We start from the raw sequence: 20,838 nt of genomic DNA on the forward strand, positions 1-20,838 counted from the left end.
TATATGTATTTGGCATGAAACAAAGCACAATCCTCTTTATGTGCCCTTGCTACATTTTGGTGCATCATTTTGTTTCAAAAGATGAGAACATTTTGAAAAAGTTCCTTCAAAATATCCTGTTTTGCTACTTCATTGCATCAGTCTCTGCCCCCTGTCAAACAAAACACATGAACAGTTTAGGATTATTGTAAAAAATTAGGGGTTTGAAGTAAAAAACAGTAAAGTAAAAAACAAGCATTAGTATCTATGATCACAGATCAAGAAAAAATGGTTGATTTCTTTATTATAATGGATGCCTGTAAATTCTGTTTTATTTCTGCAGTGCTGTTTAGAGACTATGTTTTCTTTCATTCTCATCACCATTTTTCTTCCTCTGAAGATACAGAAAAATGTCTTCCTCAAGTGAATGGTAGCAAACGTGAGAATTAGCTCCTCATCCTCCCTGAGCACATTGATGTGACTGCAATGTGCACAGTCTACTGAGCCCCTTGACAAGTTGGTTACTATTAATGTTCAAATATTTGGTTCTGTATCATCTTCCTTTGATTTTTATTAGATAAATTTGGTAATTTTCTTTACCTTACATGAATCTGTTCAAATTTCCATTTTTTCTCACATGGATGCTGAAACAACGTGTAAAAGTTTTCTTCATGCTTGAGTGCATTCTGTAGTAATCCAGTTCAAGAAAAAAGATGTTCTTTATGTGATGCAGAAACTATAGTAGCTGAATTGACATCTAAAAAAGTTTTTTTTTTTAATTTTGTTCAGTGTATGTGAGACAGATTTGTAATCACAATTATGTGGGTACACCAAGAAGTAAAACAGGAGAAGATGTAAGAACAGTTTCCAAGGAAAAAGTTAGTGCTTTCATGTCAGATGAAAATACAGAGTTGTTTTTTTTTTTATGTTTAAAATTTTCAGGAGTTTTTCAGGATTTTTCTTTAAACACAAAGTAAAAAATACATATAAATTTGGTTATATACTCTTCTGACTAATTTGTAAAGGTCTTTTAAATCACCTGGAGCAGTATCTGAGGTGAAGTAGTAAGTCCTAGAGTGAGTAGTGGGATATCTTAGTCTTTGTTTTCCCTTAATTTTTCTGTTTCATTCAGGTGGTAATTTTGTAGTATTTTCACAACTATATTTCACTTTAAAACATAGGGTTGCTTGGAGAGCAAAGTCATTGAAAAGAAGTAGTGAAAAGAAAAAGGTAATTGGGCTAAAGGCTAGATAGACAGTAAATAGAATTTACCAATATCTGTTAATGGAATTTACTATCATCCATTTCACTTATATTTAAAATATTCCATATTGCGTAGATAAGCTATCACACACTTGACTTAGTCAATGGGACACCACATTCTTGTTGCTTTACATTATTCCGTGTTCTTCATTTCTTAGTCTTGTTTTCTTCAGAAAAAAATGCTATCATACATTTTATACAACAGAATCATAGTTTTGGTTCATTTTCTTAGTGTTACGATATAAATGTTTTGTTAATAGGTAAGTTTTGCTAAGAGCAGTGATAGCTGCTAACACTGTTGAGAACGCTTTTAAGCAACTTCAGCAATACTCTGCTACATGAGAGTTTGTTAAACACATGTATTTATATCAGAACTGCAAAAATGGTCAAGGATCTACTTAGAAATGAGCTGGCAGTGGATTTTGTTGCAGTATTATGAATATTTCCAGAGTGATCAAGATTGTTACTGGCAGTGACTTGTGGCGCTTGAATGGAATTTGTAATGTGCTTTGTGTTCTCTTTTGTACAAAAAGCTTGGGCTGAACAGTGGGGAGGAAGGCTGGTGGCTGTTGATCTGCTGCTGCTGGTTGCCCTCTAGCTTAGTGGAAGCCTTCTGGCAAGAAGGAGAAATGCTCTGAGAGCAACCAATGTTGGTCTCATCCTACAGATGTAATGTTTTATTTTAACATAGGTTAAAATGGAATTTTAGTGCATTGGGAATATGCTAATGACACAGCATAAGGACACAGCAGGGAAGAACTGGATGGCTGAAGAAGTGGTGTAAAAGACTGGGATGAAATTCAGGACTACAAAATGTTTAGATATTTTGAGACTAATAACCCAAACTTCTGCTTTTAACTATAAACCATGAGATTATCAGTTAGAAATGACTGAAGAGAAGAAGCATGGAATACTAACACATCATGGGAGGACTGTGAGCTGCCAATGCAATACAGCTGTTAAAAAAAACAAATGAAATCCCAGGATATATCAGATAAGGTATTTCCAATCAAACAGGGAAATGTTAATGCCATTGCAGAAGACTGTTTCTGAGGCTTGTTCAATTTTGGTTAGTCATGATGAAGAAACTGACTTCCAGCTGGAGCAGCTCAGGTCTTGCACCAATGGAATGGTCAGGAAAATGGAGATGCAGTGCTAAATGACTTTGGTTTGTTTGATATCTACCGTTAACACCTAGGGGATGGGCAGGCAGGGAGACAAGAGGGAAGAGCTGCTTAAAGTAGAGGAATATGCTGCCACACACACAAATGCATACTTCGCCTGCATATTAAATACAGAGTCAAAATTCTTAAGAAATTCTTAAAAGCTAAAGAATCAAGTAGGGTCATACTGTAATAACTTTCTTACCAAAGTAACAGGGCGAATGACCTTTATAATGTAGGCATAGAAATAGGGTTATAAGAGTCATAGAGTCATAGGGTTGTAAGAGTCATAGAATATCTGAGTTGGAAGGGACCCACAAGAATCATCAAGTCCAACTCCTTGGTCCCCAGAGGACCACCCAGAAAATCAGACCATGTGTCTGAGAGTGTTGTCCAAATGCTTCTTGTTCAGGCTCAGTGACGTGCCGCTACCCTGGGGAGCCTGTTCCACTGTCTGACCATCCTCTCTGTAGTCTGTATATAATTCAGTGCTGCTGCAATTTATACAAAATTATTCACATATACTGGAAAACAGTCCTCTTTTAGGTCATCCAAGTCATACTTACACGCATATGCTGCCCGTAAAGTTAATGTGTGGACAGCTGTGTGGTTTACACATCACAGCCACGACAGCAATGATGTGACGTCCATAGTAGCAAAAGTGAGTGGATTCCCAAGAGAGTTTAAAGCTTATATAACAAGGACTATAGGATCAAACATTTAAATTATTTTTGAAATAGAAGCAATTACAAGTCCATTTTTTTATTACATAACATGGCTTACAGTACTTTGGAAAAATAGGATTAGTTAAGGTCAGAATGTCAACTTCAGTGTGAATATTCATCTTCTGTCACTTTGAAACAGTGCATCCTATTCTACTCTGCAAGAGGGTAATGGCTAAATATAGCTAAGTAATAGGCATATTTCTATGGGACAGTTGTGTTTTAATGTGCCACTGGCTAGGTGTACTGAAAGGTGTGCTATATTAGGAGTATATTAGGATTTATCTGCTTTGGTGAGAGCTGCCTATATCTACTAAATGCAAAGCAAAAATGGGTGAAAAATAAATCTCTGGTCTGTTGCTCTGCTGGATGTGGTTGTGACTCTAGGAGGCATAAATCTATCTAAATGATGCTGATGTGGACTATGTGATCCTGTAGGATTTTTTTCACAGATTTAGGCTGTTATGTAGGATGCAATACACAGAATTATTAATAGTTCAGTAAGTTATCACAGGAAAGCACAGTGTACATTATTGTCAGTTTTATAACTACAGAGGAACATAAACTCTTTGCACCAAATGTATAAATACATATAACAATGGACAAAAGCTGAGGTCCTCTAAATTACATACCTATCTTCTGTTTCAGTGCCTAGGTCACAATTATTTTTAATTACCAAATTATTTTTAGTGACCCAGACCTAAAACACACTGATTCTATGATTCAGATCATAGAATCATAGAATGGTTTGGGTTGGAAGGGACCTTAAAGATCACCCAGTTCCAACCCCCCTGCCATGGGCAGGGACAGCTTCCACCAGATTGCTCAAAGCCTCATCCAACCTGGCCTTGAACACCTCCAGGGATGGAACATTCTCTCATCTTCTCACTGCCTCACAATGTTGGATCAAGAGGTAGATGGAATTGTCTTACTTTTGCAGTTTTAATGTGGTAGTTTGGATTTTGCAATATACAATCATGTTTTTAACCGTATGGTAGAAACCTCTCAAATTTACTTTTAAAGTAATTCAAGAATAATGTGATGAAAACCACAGTCCATTCAACAAGCTTATGTGTATTTGTTTTTACTACTTTTTGTGTTCAACAGTTGATTCTTGATTGAAATTACAGCATAAAAAATGAGGTGTCTGGTATTATGCTACCTGCATAAAAGGCATGTCTGTTTTATTTGAATCTTTAAGCTACGCCTCCAACTGACTGATTTGAAACATACTACATTTTGTGTTCTTTTATCTCCATGCAATTATGTATTCCAGGAACAAATTCACGTTTGCAGGTTCTTCTTAAATAACCACTTAGGTTATTTTAATTTTTTATTTAGCATATTTAGTTTAAGAATTACAAAAATTTCCTGTCAATGATACTGCAAACATTATGACAAATACAGTATACAATAAATACATCGTAATTTCCTTTCAGTTTGTTTCAATACATTGAAAATTGCATAGTAAGTGTATTTTCAAGTGTGAAAAACGAAACTAGAGGTCCTGACCTTTATATTACAGAATTCTTGTTGCCTGATTTTTTAGAAGGATGACGTCTTCTAAAGATACTTAAAGAATTCAATATAGAGAAGGCATTTTAATTGCAAGGGGCAAATATCTTGCATTCTTTTTTGTTCTTCTCTCTCTCTGTGCTTTTACCCACTGTTCTTACCTCTTTCTGTGTTTTCATATAGAACTTCCAAAGTATGCTGACTTAACATTGTCTTTCCTGTACTTTAAATAACTGATCACTAAAAGACTTTGAAATTCCAGCCCTGCAGATTCCTGTATATATAGAGACCTTGTCACTACAGAACTCAGTAGATAGATCTTTTTCTTGACTAATACATCCCAAGAATGAGACTTTTTTGTTTTGTTGCACATTCCCATGCATTCCCAAGCATCATTAACTTGCTTAATGTTGATAAGATGCATAGCATACAATGCTATTCAAGCAATAAATATAAATACGAGAATAAAGTAAAAATGATTACAAAAATAGAGAACAATTTAGAGTTAAATTATCAACTATAAAGTACATATCAGAATGCTATATCATTTGTTGATGACTTTTGAGATGGTAAATAACATCTGACACATGCTGATACTGAAGGTAGTAAATAAAAAACACAACACATTCCCACTGAATTTAACAGGAGTAGAGAGAGTTCATTGCTGAATTCTTTCCAAAATTTCCTTTGAAGTCAAGAGGAATTTCTCCTTTAGAAGACAGAGTTGGTAGACTCATCTCGATTTTTTTTTCAGCCAGATATTCTTCATGCTGTGGTATAGCAGCTCAAGAATATTGGTGGGTAAAGAGTGCAAAATCTGAAAAGGCTAAGTAGTCAGTTTTCTAAAGGTGCCAAACAGGATGTTAGACATTAAAAGGATGATAATAAAGGGTAAGTTTGACCCAAGCGGGGTCACTGACTTTTATTTTTCTTTGTGCCATTGGATCGTGAATAGTGGAAAGATAACAGAAACCTTTTAGTTGATACAGATTTATGCTGTATGGGGATTATTATGTGGGTTTAGAACTTCATAATGTAGCTGGAAATGTTGTAAAGGATTTTACAGATCTTGCTCTGCAAATTTGGGAATTAAAAAAATACACAGGAAATTTCTACTCAGCCCCAACATCTGTTTTTTGGTGAGATCCTGTTTTTGACTTGTCCCACCTCCACCTTCTTCAAAGACTACATATGGGCACAGTGATATTCATTTCCTCACTTGCCAGCTCAAGGAGAGAGATTAATTTCAGACACCCCATGTGTCAAGTCATCATTCTAGAATTCATACAACTTGGGATCATTCTTCTTAATTCATTTTCTGCTTGCCTTGGCTGGGGATGAGTCTAAGTGACTTGCCTAAGCTCAAGTAGATTCAAGTTTATTTCCTACTGAAATAAATGGGAATGTTATCATTAGCTCAGGTTTTAATCTTAGTAACACTTTAATTTACAAGTTGTGTCTCTTCTCGTTTCACAGTTACTCTAGTTTGGGTAAGAAAATCTCAAAAGTTGCCTTATTGGACTACTTATAAGAATGACCAGTTAGTCATAGAAGCTTTTCTAAAGCAAAATATTCACTGTTCCTAACTGATCAGATTTTGAATCTTTGAAATGTTTGATGAGGTGACTAATAAATAGTAGTAACAGTAGTCTGTTTGGTGGCTTGCATCAACAAATTGTTTTTTGTCCCTTAGAGTTGGCTTAAAGGTGGAATGCAGTTACATTTATTTGCTCTCAGTTTTAATGCTTTTCTGTTGTTTCAGAATAAGAAGGTTGCAGCGTCTGGAATGAAAGATTGACTTGTTTATGGAAGTGTGTGCTTGAATTGCAGTTTCCATGTGAATATCATGCAGTGAGAAACCGGTGCAGTGGAGGTAGTGTCCAGAGATAAAGCTGAAATAAGTTTTTGTCACCCTCTGCACTTTCACAGCATAAATATTTGAGGTATTTAACTAAGGTGATGATTTTCTGAATTTTTAGGAATTGAAGGTTATTGATATCCTTTGATGTGTGTCAAATGTGGAAGGAGTTATGTTAAAAGAAACTGTGGGGGACTTCAGAGAAGTAGTTATTTAATACTTCAGGCTGTGTTGAATTCTCTTCTATTGTTTAGCTCCCTCATTCATTTAACAAAGATGAACTATTTTCTTTAACATTCTTCTTTTTCCCCACATGTATATTTAAAAAGATACATGAAGTATGAAAAAGAAAATGTATATTAAAGATGGTGTGTGGTATTGCGAACTTGCTGGGGAATGTGTACCACAACGTGTGCCCGTGCACATCACAATGCATATGTGGACCTTGATGCACTCACTACACAATCAAGGACCACGCACTCAATTATTTGTGAAAAGTAAGGCTCATCAACTAACTGATCTTCAGAAAATACTGGAACAGAAAGATACTATTTTTAAGAATGAGAAAGAAAAGCTGCCAGACACAAATTTATAGGGGAAGGTTCCTTTTGGCTATCTAAGCCATCTATCTTCTACCACATGGAAGAACTCAGCAGGATATTGAACTCTTAGAAAAGTTGCTTTATTGGCTGATTTGGAATTTCTGAGATAAGAGCATGTAATATGAAACCTATAGCTCAATGATCAAAATCAGGCTTTCAAACTGTGATAAATACCAGTAAAGCTAATGCAGCATTTTAGCTTTTCAGCAAAGGAGAAATATTTTATGGCTGCTGTATTAGTGGTTTACACTTGTATAGACTTCCTGGGGCAGAAATGTCAAAGCGGTGTGCAAACTTGAAAACGAAGTGGTGGAGTTGAGATAAATATTTTTTTTTAAACTTTCTAATGGGTTGATAGGGATATAAGTTGTAATGAACAAAGAGTTTATTAAATATGAGATTATGAATCAGATACGGACTTTATTTTTCTGACTTTCTGATCTTTTAACCAATCTGTCACTCCAGAGGAGTCAGAAAACTGATAAATGCATGATTTGTATTTCAGGACAGTGCTTTCAGGGATAATTTTAAGAGTTGCTTTTTTAAACATAGGGTTTTAGAGTTGCAAGTAACCAACGTTCCAGACTTTCACTGGGTTAAACATAATAGACAGTGAAGACTTTGATCATTATTTGGAACAAAACTAGAATGTGAAGAAGAAGCTGCAGGTGATAAGAAAATTATACTTTCTGTCAGAACATTGCTGTAGCTAATACTATTTCTTATTGAAGATAATTCCCTTGTTAAACAGATTGATCTTGTGGTTTAGTGTAAATGAATGAAATTTACTCTGATTGTTATGTTCCATTTGAATTTATTATTTGGATTAAATATACTTAACAGAGTGCTCCTCAACAGATCTTAAGACAAAAAAAAAAAAAAGATTTATTACAAGCAAAACTTGCTAAATGTTGTATCGGTGAAAAGCTGTGCTGGGTATGCTGGGTAGACATTTCTTCTCTGGCTGTTTTTTTTTTTTTTTGTGTCCACAGATGTTAGCTGTTTTGTATGGGAATAAAGGTGTTAGTTTATGAGTTTCTTGGAAAAAAAAAGTTTAAAGGCTCTGAATGCATGAGATGTGGACTGAAGCGCCAGAGGACATTGGTGGAATGTTAGGTGAAACCCATAGGGAAATAATTCAACAGCAGCATCTGGAAAGGAACTGTATGTGGCTTTAGGGTTTACTTTTAATGCAAGTAGTTAAGATGAGATTAAATAGAGGTGTTAGTATGTGAGAAATGGGGGAGCAAGCTAAGTGATGAAGGTATATCATGTGGAACACTGGGATTAAGAGAAAGATTTAACTGAATCCATAGCTGATCACAGCTGAATTTTTAAAAGCTTGGAAACATAATTGGAGTTGAACTATATGTTGGCTTCATATAAAGCAAAACAGCTTACATGAAGAATTTATTGGGAAAGACAAGAGAGAGGATAGGCAAGCTGCTTGACCCTTTTGTCTGAATGGTATGAAGAAGATGGAAAGTTTAGCTACTAAGCCAGCTGGCTGTTGGCTACATGGAGAGGAATCTACCAGTGACTGAGAATTGTCTCATGTCTCCCTATCATTTTTTTTTTAATTCAGTTGCCTAAGCATAGTTGTCTACTGCTGTTTGAGATGCCTCGGGGTAACTGAGGGAGCTCAGAGGTTTGACAGATATCGAACAGGATTTAGGGGAGACCCATGCCCTCCGTAGTTGCAGCTGGAAGTCAAGTGGGATGCATCTCAATTGGTGTATGCACTTAACCAACTGAATTGGGCCCTTACTGCTCAGCTGTTATGTCATATTCTTTTGGCCATTGCTGACAGTACTGAGAAATGGGTTGTCTCAGCTGGCCATGCTTCCTTGATGCTCTGTAATATCTTGTACCCCACCTCCTCAAACAGGCCACAGGTTGTGCCCTACATGCCGTGTTTCAGGAACCTTAAGACAGTACATGTTAATTAAATTTATTAAGATCCGTAGCACACCTGTAGGCATCAGTGTGTAGATATCTTGCTCACATGTCTTAAGTTCCAATTCATTTATACCACTAAGGACATGCGAGGACATCTTGGGCTTAGTGAGTGGTACTGCTGGATTGCCTTTTTTACCCTAATTATTATTATCTTATCATCAGAGTTTAGAACAATCCTTTGGTCAAGATTATGTGTCGTAGTAAAAAGAAAGTACAGCTAATGATGACACAATATATTTTAAAAAGTTTTTACACTTATTTAACACTAACCTACTGGTCTTGTTATCAGTTTTACAGCCATGACAACCATTATTCTTTCAAAATAGTCTGAAGGGATATGATCCCGTTCTGTTTTTCTCTTTGTCATAGTTTCTCCTGTACCAGTCCAGTCTCTTCTGCTCCCCTATTTTCAGGGTTACATGATTTAGAACATGTTAAAATCTTACTGCATTATTATTTCATGAAGCAAAGCAGAAATTTAACAAGTTCAGAGGAAGCCTCAAACATGTCTATTTTTACTGTGACATACCGTTATGTGTACTTTGTAATAAGCTTATAAAAATTGATAAAATATTAAAATGTTCATTTAAAAGTAAGGCAGTGTCTCTGTCTTTCTGAATTTTAAATAAGGAAATTTTTCAGTATCTTTAATTGTTATCAGTTAAATGGGCAGAAATTGATATTTTTAAAATATGCTTACATTTTACTGATTCTGTTGCAAAAATGGAACATTTTTGTAACATTCAGAATGGTGTAGCATTCAAGATACTATAATTTCCTTCCTACTGTTGGGAAATTATTATGGTAACACTTTACAGATAACACATAACAGATGTTATTTTTCTAAACAGCTTTATAAATTTCAAATTCTCCTGAAGTACGAGTTACCAACCATGGCTAAGTAAATAACCATTAAACTACTGTCATTTTTATCAGTGCCTTTTGGGGAGAGAGCTATGGAAAAAGTAATGGTGAGCCAGCTGTACTTGAATTAAAAATTTCCTTGATCTTTTAGGCATTGGCTTTGGACACAGAAGGTGATTTTGATTACAATAATAATTGAGGATAGTTGATTTGCTTCCAACTTTTTACTTGAGTTCTTAAGGATCTATGTATAATTCACTTTTATTGACGATGAGGTATTCAAAGAGCATATCTGATAGGGTGGATGGGCTGGCTTGTCACAGTATTCATTTTTTCTCCATTGATATCCTGAAGCATTATAAGGGCAAATTACTTTCACATGTTGGTCTTGTAGGGATGATCATGCCTCTGCTTTTTCAATGTGTGTGGAAAAACACCACTCTTTCAGCCTTCTAGAGTTCTGTCTTCAGTCTTGCCTGTAAAACACCATACACACCATAATACTATTACCATAAATAATAGTAAAGGAAAGTGTGGGAGGTTTTGGCTCCAGTGTCATCAGTGTGCTGTTGATCTCAGTTCTCTGTATCCTTTTCATCCAACCCAGATGGCAAAGTATAATAGCTTTTCCAGACTTTGACCAAGATAGGGATATGGATGAAAGTGAGTTGGCTGCAAATCAACTTGGTTAATGGAGAAATGATGCTTGTTAGCCAAGGGAAGCACTTAGGGAAATAGAAAAAGGTAATGTATACACCATGCCCTGAAAATACATTTTTTATTTTTTGCTGAAGTGTTGGGACCAGCAGTGTTGGGATCTTCCTAACAACAGAGGCCTACAGTACCATTTATTATTTATGATTCCATTGCAGTGCAAGTTTATCTGTTGTTGTCTATGCCTCTGCTACCACCTGACTCTGGTAAAACTCTCCTTCATCATTATTTTGCAAGTTATACAAAGTCAGGCATCTGTGTGACTACAGCATGTCTGTGTACTTTTAGGATGTATGAACTGTTAGCTGTGATTGACACATATTCAAACCTCTGTGATAACACATGCTCTCCATTTGTAGAAAACAGCAACAATTCATTTTTTATTTTTATTTATTTTTAATAAAACGGTAATCCAAATTGTCAGTGATAATTCAGCGATAACTCATCAGGGAGACTGTTACTTTACAGACATAGTCTAATTTTTTTTTTGTTGTGTCATGTTATGAAGAATTTTATGTGATATACATGCATCATGAGTATTAGAGAAGGGATTTCAAAGACTTTGAACAGGTTTTGGGCTTGATTTCTATCCTCTTGAGTATCTGTCCTGTAATGCTACTACTTCTTTCATAGCATCCAACATTGTGGATACCCAATCCCTGTAGGTGTTCAAGACCAGGTTGGACGAGGCCTGAGCAACCTGATCTAGTGGGTGGTGTACCTGCCCATGGCAGGGGGGTAGAAATAGGTGATCTTTAAGGTCCCATCCAAACTGAGCCAAATTCTATGATTCAGCATCATGGCAGGGAATGGGATGTGGCTTGCAGTTGCTCTTAGAACTGGCTGCTGCATATGCTGGACACTGAGTACACAGTTCCTGAAATTTCATATTTGCAGGGCTGTTAGAGCAGCAGCTTCAGTAAGCTGCATCTGCCTGTGGAATTTTCTGATCCACTGAAGCTTGCATTCAACAAACTTTAAACCATGACCACCAGAAACACTTGCGTGCCTCTCTGCTGACATATTGTCAATGGCTATCCTTGTCAGAATAGCGATAATGTAGCAAGGACTGTCATGATTTAATCACAACTTAAAATAAGTAGCATTATGCAGTTCAAGTGTTCACATTCTTACCTTCTCTTACTAAGGGGAAAGGCTTCCAGGGGCCTGTAACTGTCTTCACATCGTGATCATTTTAATACATATTTTCCAGTATACTTTCACTGGCTTTCTTTAAACTCCTTCAGAAATCAAAATATGTGAAGAAAAGTAAGATTCTAAAACAGTAAAATATGTAAATTGGTAATAAATCTAGAATGTTTATATGTCTATATTTCCACTAAATATTTATTTCTTATATTTGAAGTAATACTAGCAGTTGCATTTTAGGTAATAATAATCTTTAAGTATGTTTCTTCATAAGTGTTTACATTTTGAATAGGTGGTCTTAATAGGTTTTGGTCTTTACCATTATGGAAGTTAGGAAATGTGGCTTTTATTAGTTTTCTGTCCAGCACAGCCATTACTATGTACCTGAGACATAACCACCAGTTAAATTGTATTGTGTAATTTCGCTGTACCTGGCTTTGCATGGTTTTGGGGGTTGGAAGCAATATATGGAAAGTTTTAAAGCAAGGACTTCATCAGAAATGAATCCAAATAATTTTAGCAATTCATTGTTTTATGTACTGCTACTGCAAAAAACACGTGCCCGGTGTAGTAGTTCAGCGTATCTCTTCGAATTTGGAAGAAATATAGTTGCATTCTATGTATGCTTCAAATAATGGAGAGATTGAGAAGAAAATCCAGTTTATGAAGAAACTGAGATGGTCATAACAAAACAGAAGATAATTTTGTTGCAAGATCAGTGTGGTAGCCTGTGCAATTTTTTTAACTAACAGAAGTAGTTTCAGAATACATTCCAAATGCACAATATAACAGAAAAACAATGAGGTGATTTTAAGCCTGTTTATTACTTCTGAACTTGGCACTTCCTCACAAGAGGGGAAAATGAGAAATAGCCTAAGAAAGAATGTCAGTTTAATCTTTGATGTAGTATGAAGAGTATGACAGAAAAGAACTTTCCACCTTTCGTGTATTAAAAAAATGCATTAATAAATTAGAACTTATTCTTACGTTTTTACAATAAATGTGTAAGTAGACACTGCCAAATAGGATTCAAATGTATGACAAGACTTTCAATCAAACAAGAAGGAAGGAGTCAGGGTTTATATTTGTGTATTCATAGTTCAAGTCAAGTTCACTTGAATTAGTAGGCAAAGTATTTGTTGGAGGCAGCTGCAGGTTTAGTTTGCATCTCTTAGCGCCTAAACACATCCAGTGAAAGCAAAAGGGCAACTCCAAATCATAGAAAACAATATTCAGCAGGTGTTTCACACAAAGTATGTGAGAGTTGACCTTTTCTGGTCTAGCACAAATGAAAATAGTCTGAGAGGTGAGGAATTCCTTCTCTTATTCCCTCTGTTTGACTCCTGCAAACAGAGATTATCTTGATTTATTAACACTGTAGCTCTTTTGGAAAATATGCTATTTTGTGTTTGGCCTGAAAGAAATGTCCTTTCATACAGAAAGGAATTGCTTATTTATTTGATCTGCTAATATGCGAGATCTCTTGTTACATTTTGCTAAGAGCTAGGAGACAGCATGCTGGGAAATCGGCTTGCACTCTTATTAATACTCTCGTGATTCTCCTAGCAGAAAGTTCTTTAACACAACTGAGAATTGTGCCTCAGTTTTCTCTTCTATGAGAGTGGTTGTTTTTGTGTGTCATATGGAGCTCTTTTACTGTTGGAAGTTTGCTGTATTTTTCATGTAAGAGGCCTCTACTTTTACATAGAGCCTAGTTTGTTGCTTGCACTGAACACTGTCCTTTGGGATGACTCTCATAGCATCTGATAGCTGTAGTCTCCAGTGGGTAAGGTGATGATGCAGCAGGCTCAGGGAGAGTTAATGCACAAACACCACTTTTAAGGAATAGCTCACAACTGCTGCTGCCCTAATCTGGAGCATATGACCTCCATAAGTGGAGCTTCTGCTTGCAGTGAAGGCCATGAACACTTGCTAACCTTTCCGTGGAGGTGCAATTGATAGAAAGGGGTAAAGAGAGGGAGAAACAGGTCGCATTCTGCTCCCAGCATGTGATCACTTGAAGTAAAAAAGTGCTCAAAGGGTTCATATCTGAACTGGATGGTTCAGATATTGCAGTAAATTCTGGAATGAGAAGATTTTGTCAGTCTGACCATAAGGGAGCAGCGAGGTCCAGCAGCTTACTAAAGGAGGGGAGCCGTAGGTGGCCATTGTGCTGACAAAGCAGTGGGGTCACCAACCAGGCAGGGCCCAGCCTCACAGTAGCAAAGTGAGATGAGCAGGGCAGACCCCAAGATGGTAACTATGTTCAACCAGGAGTCCAGATCATTGGGCAAGTCTGTGGTGATAAGAGAAGTCCCAAGTTTCAGCTGTGAGTGCAAGTCAGTGAGTCAGGGTCAGGATTAGGTCCAGTGATGGTAATCAGGGTCAGCCACGCAGCCCAGTGACCACGGTGCAGGTCAATAGTGATGACAGAAGTCCAAGATAAAGCTGGAAAGTTAGTCCATGTAGGTCAAGGTCTGGATCTGTGAGAATGGTATCAGAGGAGTTAACTTCAAAACAAGAGGCAAGAGTTCAGTTCAATTGCTTCTAATGGATAACTTGAGCAGAAGAATAGAAACCATGCCAGTTGCTCCAACGAGATGCTCAGAAACAGGAATTAGAATCCTCATTTGGACTGATGATGCTTAAATATCCGTATAGTACATGTTTAATTTCATATACCTGGAAGATTGGTGGTGTGTGAGGTCTCACAGAATTAGGGAGTGGTTGAGGTTGGAAGGGACCTCTGGAGGTCATCTGGTCCAACCCCTCTACTCAAGCAGGGCCACCCAGAGCAGGGTGCTGAGGACTGTGTCCAGCTTCTGGAGATCTCCAGGGTGGGAGACTATAACCTCTCTGGGCAACCTGTGCTAGTGCTTGGTCACCATCACAGTAAAAAAGTGTTTTGTGATGTTCAGATGTGACAGTTAACTTTATGTGCATTGCTTCTCATCCTGTCATTAGGCACTGCTGGAATGATCTTCATCTTGCTTTGGGTATTTATATACATCTCAGTTGCTGAGAATATTTTGGATTGAAATGATCTGTTACGAGGAGTAATGTTACTTCCTCTCTTCTACGTATTTGACCGTATTCTGAATTTTCAGTGAGGAAGAGTTAAGAGGCTGAGATGAAATGCAGCAGCAGGTTAGGTTAGGAACCATGTCAGCAAAGAAGGGTGAAAACCTAATTTACAGTGAGGAAGAGAATACATTGCCTGCTGAGCTCTTGTAGGAGTTCAAAAGAAGTTTCTCCAAGTTTTCTTGATAACTCATTAGATGATGTATAGTTATTTGAGGCAGATGTCTGCTTGAAATTAAGACACCTGAATTAAGACATATGTTGGTGTCTACAGCAGCTGAATTTCCTGTGACAGCCAGTGGAGATCTGGGACAGGACTTAGCTGCTTAAACAGGTGCCTAGTGCCACTCTACACCTAGAATATATGGGACATCTTTATGGGACCAGAATATCTGTAGTAAAATGTGCAGGAGACCTATTCCTTCTAGAATGGCATTCAGTCTCTGAGTGGTTATATAAGCCTGGCAATAGAGACTGTCAGCCACTAGAAGTCAACTACAGGATGAACTTAAATAAAGCTTGTTCAACTGCAGGGGGTATTTAGACATTTGGCATGCCTTTAGACATCCACATGGAAACAACAATTCAGAAGCCCAGTTCGATTGCCATTTCAGATGCTCTGCAGTGTATAGACATCTTGACAGGTTTGGAACAGGACCTTACTAACTGGGTGAAATGTGCCCTTCCTGAATATGGAGGTCAGAACGCTTAAGTTGTCAAGAATGACTCTAGGTACATGTATATAGACAACATGAGAGAGCTGAGGTTTCTTCAGCTTGACATGAATACTCCTCTTCAACTTTGACTTGCGTAGCTTCCTATCCTATCCTATCCTATCCTATCCTATCCTATCCTATCCTATCCTATCCTATCCTATCCTATCCTATCCTATCCTATCCTATCCTATCCTATCCTATCCTATCCCTTTCAGAAATCGTTTAGGATAGGATAGTAATAAATAGATTATGTTTTGTTTTTTTAAATTCGTGACCATATGTCCATGAGTAGTGTAGTTACTGTGACTTGAACTGTCTAGTTTTCTGTGAGAATATTATTCTTAACAGTGCAACATTTTTCATGAACTCCAGAGCATTCCCTGTTAATGTCATTTGATATCTTTTGAACTGTCAGTTCTTGAAAATTCTGCTCACTTGATAGAATTCTTATTATGAAAGATTAATTATCTAAACAAAAGGAACATTTTTTTCATATTATTTGTTCGTTAATATTATCTGCATTTAATTACCTTCTATTAACTATTACAGTCCTCTTTATAAACCGGATTAAATCAAAGAACTGGCCTCTCCGACAGCATGAGCATTTCTAGTTTGGCTGAATTCCCCTGTGTTTAAAATTACATTTCTTTTGTTCTTGTATGAGTGACTTGTATTTGGTTGTAAACAGCCTTGCAACAATGTAACAAGTGTACTAGCAGGTTATATTAGAATTTTATAATCAGTGGAAATGACAGTAGAAATGTTAAAGCTATCACTTTGCAATAGTGAATTCCCAGTCAGTTCAGATAAGTTGCTGATACATCTAAATCACTGCTCTTTCATGAGCTATCACAAGCCCTCTAATAAAAATTATAAGCACATTCAAATTACATTTGAAGAGGTGGACTAATGTAGGCTGTAGGTAAGCTTACTACCCAGTACAAGAGAGACATGGACATACTGGATGGGGTGCAGCAAAAGGCCATGGAGATAATTAACAGATAGGAGCATCTGTCATATGAGGAGAGGTTGAAAGAGCTGCAATTGTTTAGCCTGGAGAAAGGAAGGCTCAGGGTGGTCTTATCAATGTGTGTTAACTACCCGATGAGGTGAAGTCAGGCTCTGCTCTGTGATGGGACAGGAGGCAGTGGGCACAAGCTGAAGTGTAATGAATTCCATTTAAGAATCAGAAAAATGTTCTGTACTATGAAGGTGATCAAATGCTGTTACATGTTGCCCAGGGAAGAGGTGGACTCTCTATCCTTGGAGATACTCAAGACCTGACTGGACATAGTCATGGGCAACCTGCTTCAGTTGACACTGCTCTTATTGGTGCAGGGTGGGGGTGTTACTGGTTGGATTGGACTACAGGATATATAGAGGACCCCTCTGTCCTCAACAATTCTTTGATTTGCTCCAGGTAAGTTAAGTCTGCATACAACTCTGCGTAACAGAATGAAATTCTGTAATGAATTACTTAGATTTTGTATTTTGCTGCTCTTCAGTTGATTGAACTCTTTACTGAAGAAGGCAGTCCAAAACTACTTCTATTCATTAAGTGGCATACTGCTGTTATTTCTCCAGCATCCCTAAGATTAGGTTTATCATTTCCTTTTTTTTTTTCCCTTTTTTTTTTTTTTTTACTTTTTCTTGAAAGCATGTTATTGACTCATTAAGTTCACTATCCAGTTTAATATCCTAGTACTTCTCTACAGAACTGTTTAATCAGGTACTGTCCATCTTCTTCCCAAGTATCACTTGTGCCATATTATGTATTGCTTTTATTGAAATGCATTGTATTTGAGCAGGGGGTTGGACTGGATGACATTCAGAGGTCTCTTCCAACCTCAACCATTCTGTGATTCTGTATTTATTTCTCCAGTATGTGAATGGAATTTGAACTTCTAGTCTTGTTGTCTAAACCATTTGTAACTGCTTTGACTGGTCAAGTCAGCAGAGTACGGCAGATGTGCTAGGATGGATCCTCTGTTTATCCTTGCTGAGGGGTATTCACCAGGTGTGTCCCATTGTTTTCTGAATATCTGTATATATTCCTTATATCTCATGGGTGAATCTCCTCCCTTTTTCCCCTAGTTAATTTGAGAATGAATATCTTTTATATGTCTTCCTGTAGTGTGAACTATATAAATAAGTTTCTGTAATATCGCTTTAATCATTATTTGATTTGTAGTAAGATTTTTATTTCTTCCTGTTTATTTCCTCGGTGTCTTGTAAAGTTTAGAAGATTGACCATTGTTTTCTTTGTTCTTCTTCCAGCAATTGTACTTCTTATCTCAGAGCCTTTTCCCAGTTTTGGGGTATTTGTCCATGTCACTGCACATGTATAGATGGAGTTACGATGACACCTCCCTGCTGATTCTTGTTTAAAACCACTCTCCTGGGCAATTTTTTTTTTTTTCCAAAACGGACCTACCTTTGCTCAATTGTCCTCTGTGGCAGAACACCACCTTGTGGAAAAGGAAAGCAGAGCTTTATCTTTGCTTGGTTAGAAAGACTGAAAAGAACCAAACCTCCAGATTAGTCACCCTTATTTTTGGGTCGTTTTGGTTTTGATCAGCTCTAGATGATATCTGCCAGTGCTATTAATTGCCATATAGATGAGCTGTGTGGAATGAAAGTCAGAAGGCTGAACGAACCTCAGCGCCTTTACTAGAAGTTCTGAAGCAGTTACAGGGCTTAAAAAAGTGTGTTTATTTAATTTGATTACATTTATGGTTATGTAAAGAAGATTATACTGCTCTAATTAAGGGTTACTAGGCACTTCTATTTATAACTCAGGGAAAATGTTTCCATACAGAAATTTGGCATACAGTGTCTCAAGCTGAATAGTATGGCTTTCCTTTTTCTATTTCTTTCCCCCCCCCCCCCCCCCCTTTTTTTTAAGACTCTGGCTGTATTTTGTTTTGAGGGAGGCATTTTTTGTGGTTTTATATGCTTTTTATTCTCCCTTGGCAAGGCTAGATACATGGAAAAAACAAATTTTCCAGGCTCTTAGTCTTTTATGTCAACTATTTCCTTTTTGATATTTCAAACATTGTACTTTGGTAGTCATTACTTTTTAACAGAGCCAGTATATAATTCAATAAACAGTCACCTCTAAGTATCTGCCATAACTACTTTCTATACTTCATTACATGAGAATACTTCATTTAATATAATTAAGTATTATTTTTCTAAAACCAAACTGATTTGCCTGACATGTTTGGTGTTTAACATAAATACTTGTATATTTCTGTAGGGTTCACCTTTTTTTTTGGATTCTCTTCATATAGAAAAACTATTTAACGCCTTACTTGAATGTATCAAAGTTTTCTGTCTCCATCTTGGTTCTGAAAATCCTTCCCTTCTACCTGTGGGGATGGTGCACATTTAAAGCCCTCCAGTTAGAGTTAGGGGGACTCAGTGCCTCAATTCAGGAAGCTCAAGTCCTGGTTAAGGTCTAATGCCGTCCAGATAGTAAACCCAAAGTGTTTAAACTCTGAATAAGCTCCTAAAGACTTCAGTCTGTTCTGTGGATTTGATGTTTGCCTTGTGAATGCAGATGGCATTGAGCCTGGCACAGAAAGTGACTGATGGCTCCTGTCACTTCTTCAGCTGTGTTTTAAGTTACGTCCAAACATTCTGTGACACTGATCAGAAGACTTAGCAAGAAAGTGGGGAGTCTCCTTTCCTGAGACCATTGCCAAGTGTGTAACTCCAGCTTCTTGGAAGAATGTCCTAAAGGCTTGGTTACTGAGTACTCACAGGACAGGTGAGACGAAGGTGAAGAGGTACTCCTTTCCTCCTCTGATTCAGCTTCGGCTACAGAGTGTGAAAAATGCTGGAGTCACTTAGCAGAAGATGGAACATGTAGTCATTTAGTCCCTGATTTATTTCTGAGTTTTATCCAATGATTATGTACCATAAAATGCATAAATATGACACAGGGGACTGAATCTAAGTATTTGCATCCCTTTTACTTGCTTGTTATCTGAGCTTCAACAATACAACACAAAAGAAATTAATTCATTAAGCAGGGGAGAAGGATGATGGGAGGAGGAATTGTGAGATGAATAAGAAGCTGGCTGATGAGGAAATAAGCGAGTATGTTGAAAGCAGATTTATCAGACCAAAGGGACATTGCTGGTGGAAATCCTCAGGTCTTTTTTTGTAAAGGTTTTCTTCAATAACACCAAACCAAATTTATTGAAATAATACATCCTTCTGTTAAAATAAAGTGATCACATTAGTCCGAATGTTCTAATTGTGAAATATCAGGGTGGTAAGATCTACTGATGACAGAAAGATGGGAGACATTGTCAGTAGCGTCCTGGATGCCACACAGGGGGAAACGAGTGACCTTGAAAAAAGGAACAGTAGAGTACAGTAGATTAAATCAGAATAAATTGAATGCAAAACAAGGCTTTTCTGGATGAAGAGCCAAGATGTTTACTCCAAGCCATTAATTCATCAGCTTGAAGAGTGTAAGGGTCTGTCTGTAGTGCTGTCTTGAATTTGCATTATGTGGCTGGCCCTTATGAGAATCATCCTGTACGCTGTTGTCAGTGTCGTGGTCACCAACAGTGAATTTTAGTTGGGACTGACTAGTGTGCAATAAGGCTACAGAGAAAGTCAGGGGATAAGAGCCCGTGGCTGGAAGAGATTAAACGTGCGTAATATCACAGATGGAAAATAAAAATCAATACTTGAATGCCTTTCTGCAATGCCCGTTCACACCATTCTCTGTGAAATCCAGGGACTGCAGATCTCCTGTTAAGTGGCCATGAGAAAGGCTAAGACACTTGATACAGCTGAATGTACTGTTCTGGGAAGACAGGTACAGCTCTTCAATTTCAACAAAGTTTTACCACAGTAGGAACTGAATAGGATTTACAGGATTTGGCCTAGGAATTGAACACTTTTGCCACCGAAGTTTTATGGATATTTTTCATGCTCTAAATTAAGCTTTGGTTATCATAATCTATTTTAGCTCCTTTTTTTTTTTCTTTTTTTTTTTTTTTTCCCCCTTTTCCCAGTCACAGCTTTATTCATAGCAAGGCTGTGGCATTTGTCTTGTAACAAGAAGGATCTGATAATCATGAAATAACCCAGATTTATGCCCGTAGTGCTGAAGCTGTGCCATATTTGTGAAAATAACTTGGGGAAAAAAAAAAAAAAGAGAAACAATATGCAGCAGATGTGAAGGCTTTACCTTCACATTTTAGTAGGTTTATACTGTCAGCGAGTGTGGGC

At 37.2% G+C, this 20,838-nt stretch overlaps 1 protein-coding gene across 12 annotated transcripts in view; it reads left to right on the forward strand.

Annotated features, from left to right (window-relative positions):
• Nucleotides 1-20,838, forward strand: part of HMGCLL1 (3-hydroxy-3-methylglutaryl-CoA lyase like 1) — an 85,850-nt gene that overhangs the window by 2,125 nt on the left and 62,887 nt on the right. The window contains exon 1 of one of the 12 annotated variants that reach the window (XM_066994785.1): nt 6,266-6,585. The exons of the other annotated variants lie outside the window; for them this stretch is intronic. The gene's annotated coding sequence lies outside the window, so the exon portion shown is untranslated. Of the gene's footprint in view, nt 1-6,265; nt 6,586-20,838 lie in introns of those variants that run through there. 12 annotated transcript variants of the gene reach the window in all.

This window comes from Anser cygnoides, chromosome 3, assembly GCF_040182565.1.
Source record: "Anser cygnoides isolate HZ-2024a breed goose chromosome 3, Taihu_goose_T2T_genome, whole genome shotgun sequence".
Taxonomy (NCBI): domain Eukaryota; kingdom Metazoa; phylum Chordata; class Aves; order Anseriformes; family Anatidae; genus Anser; species Anser cygnoides.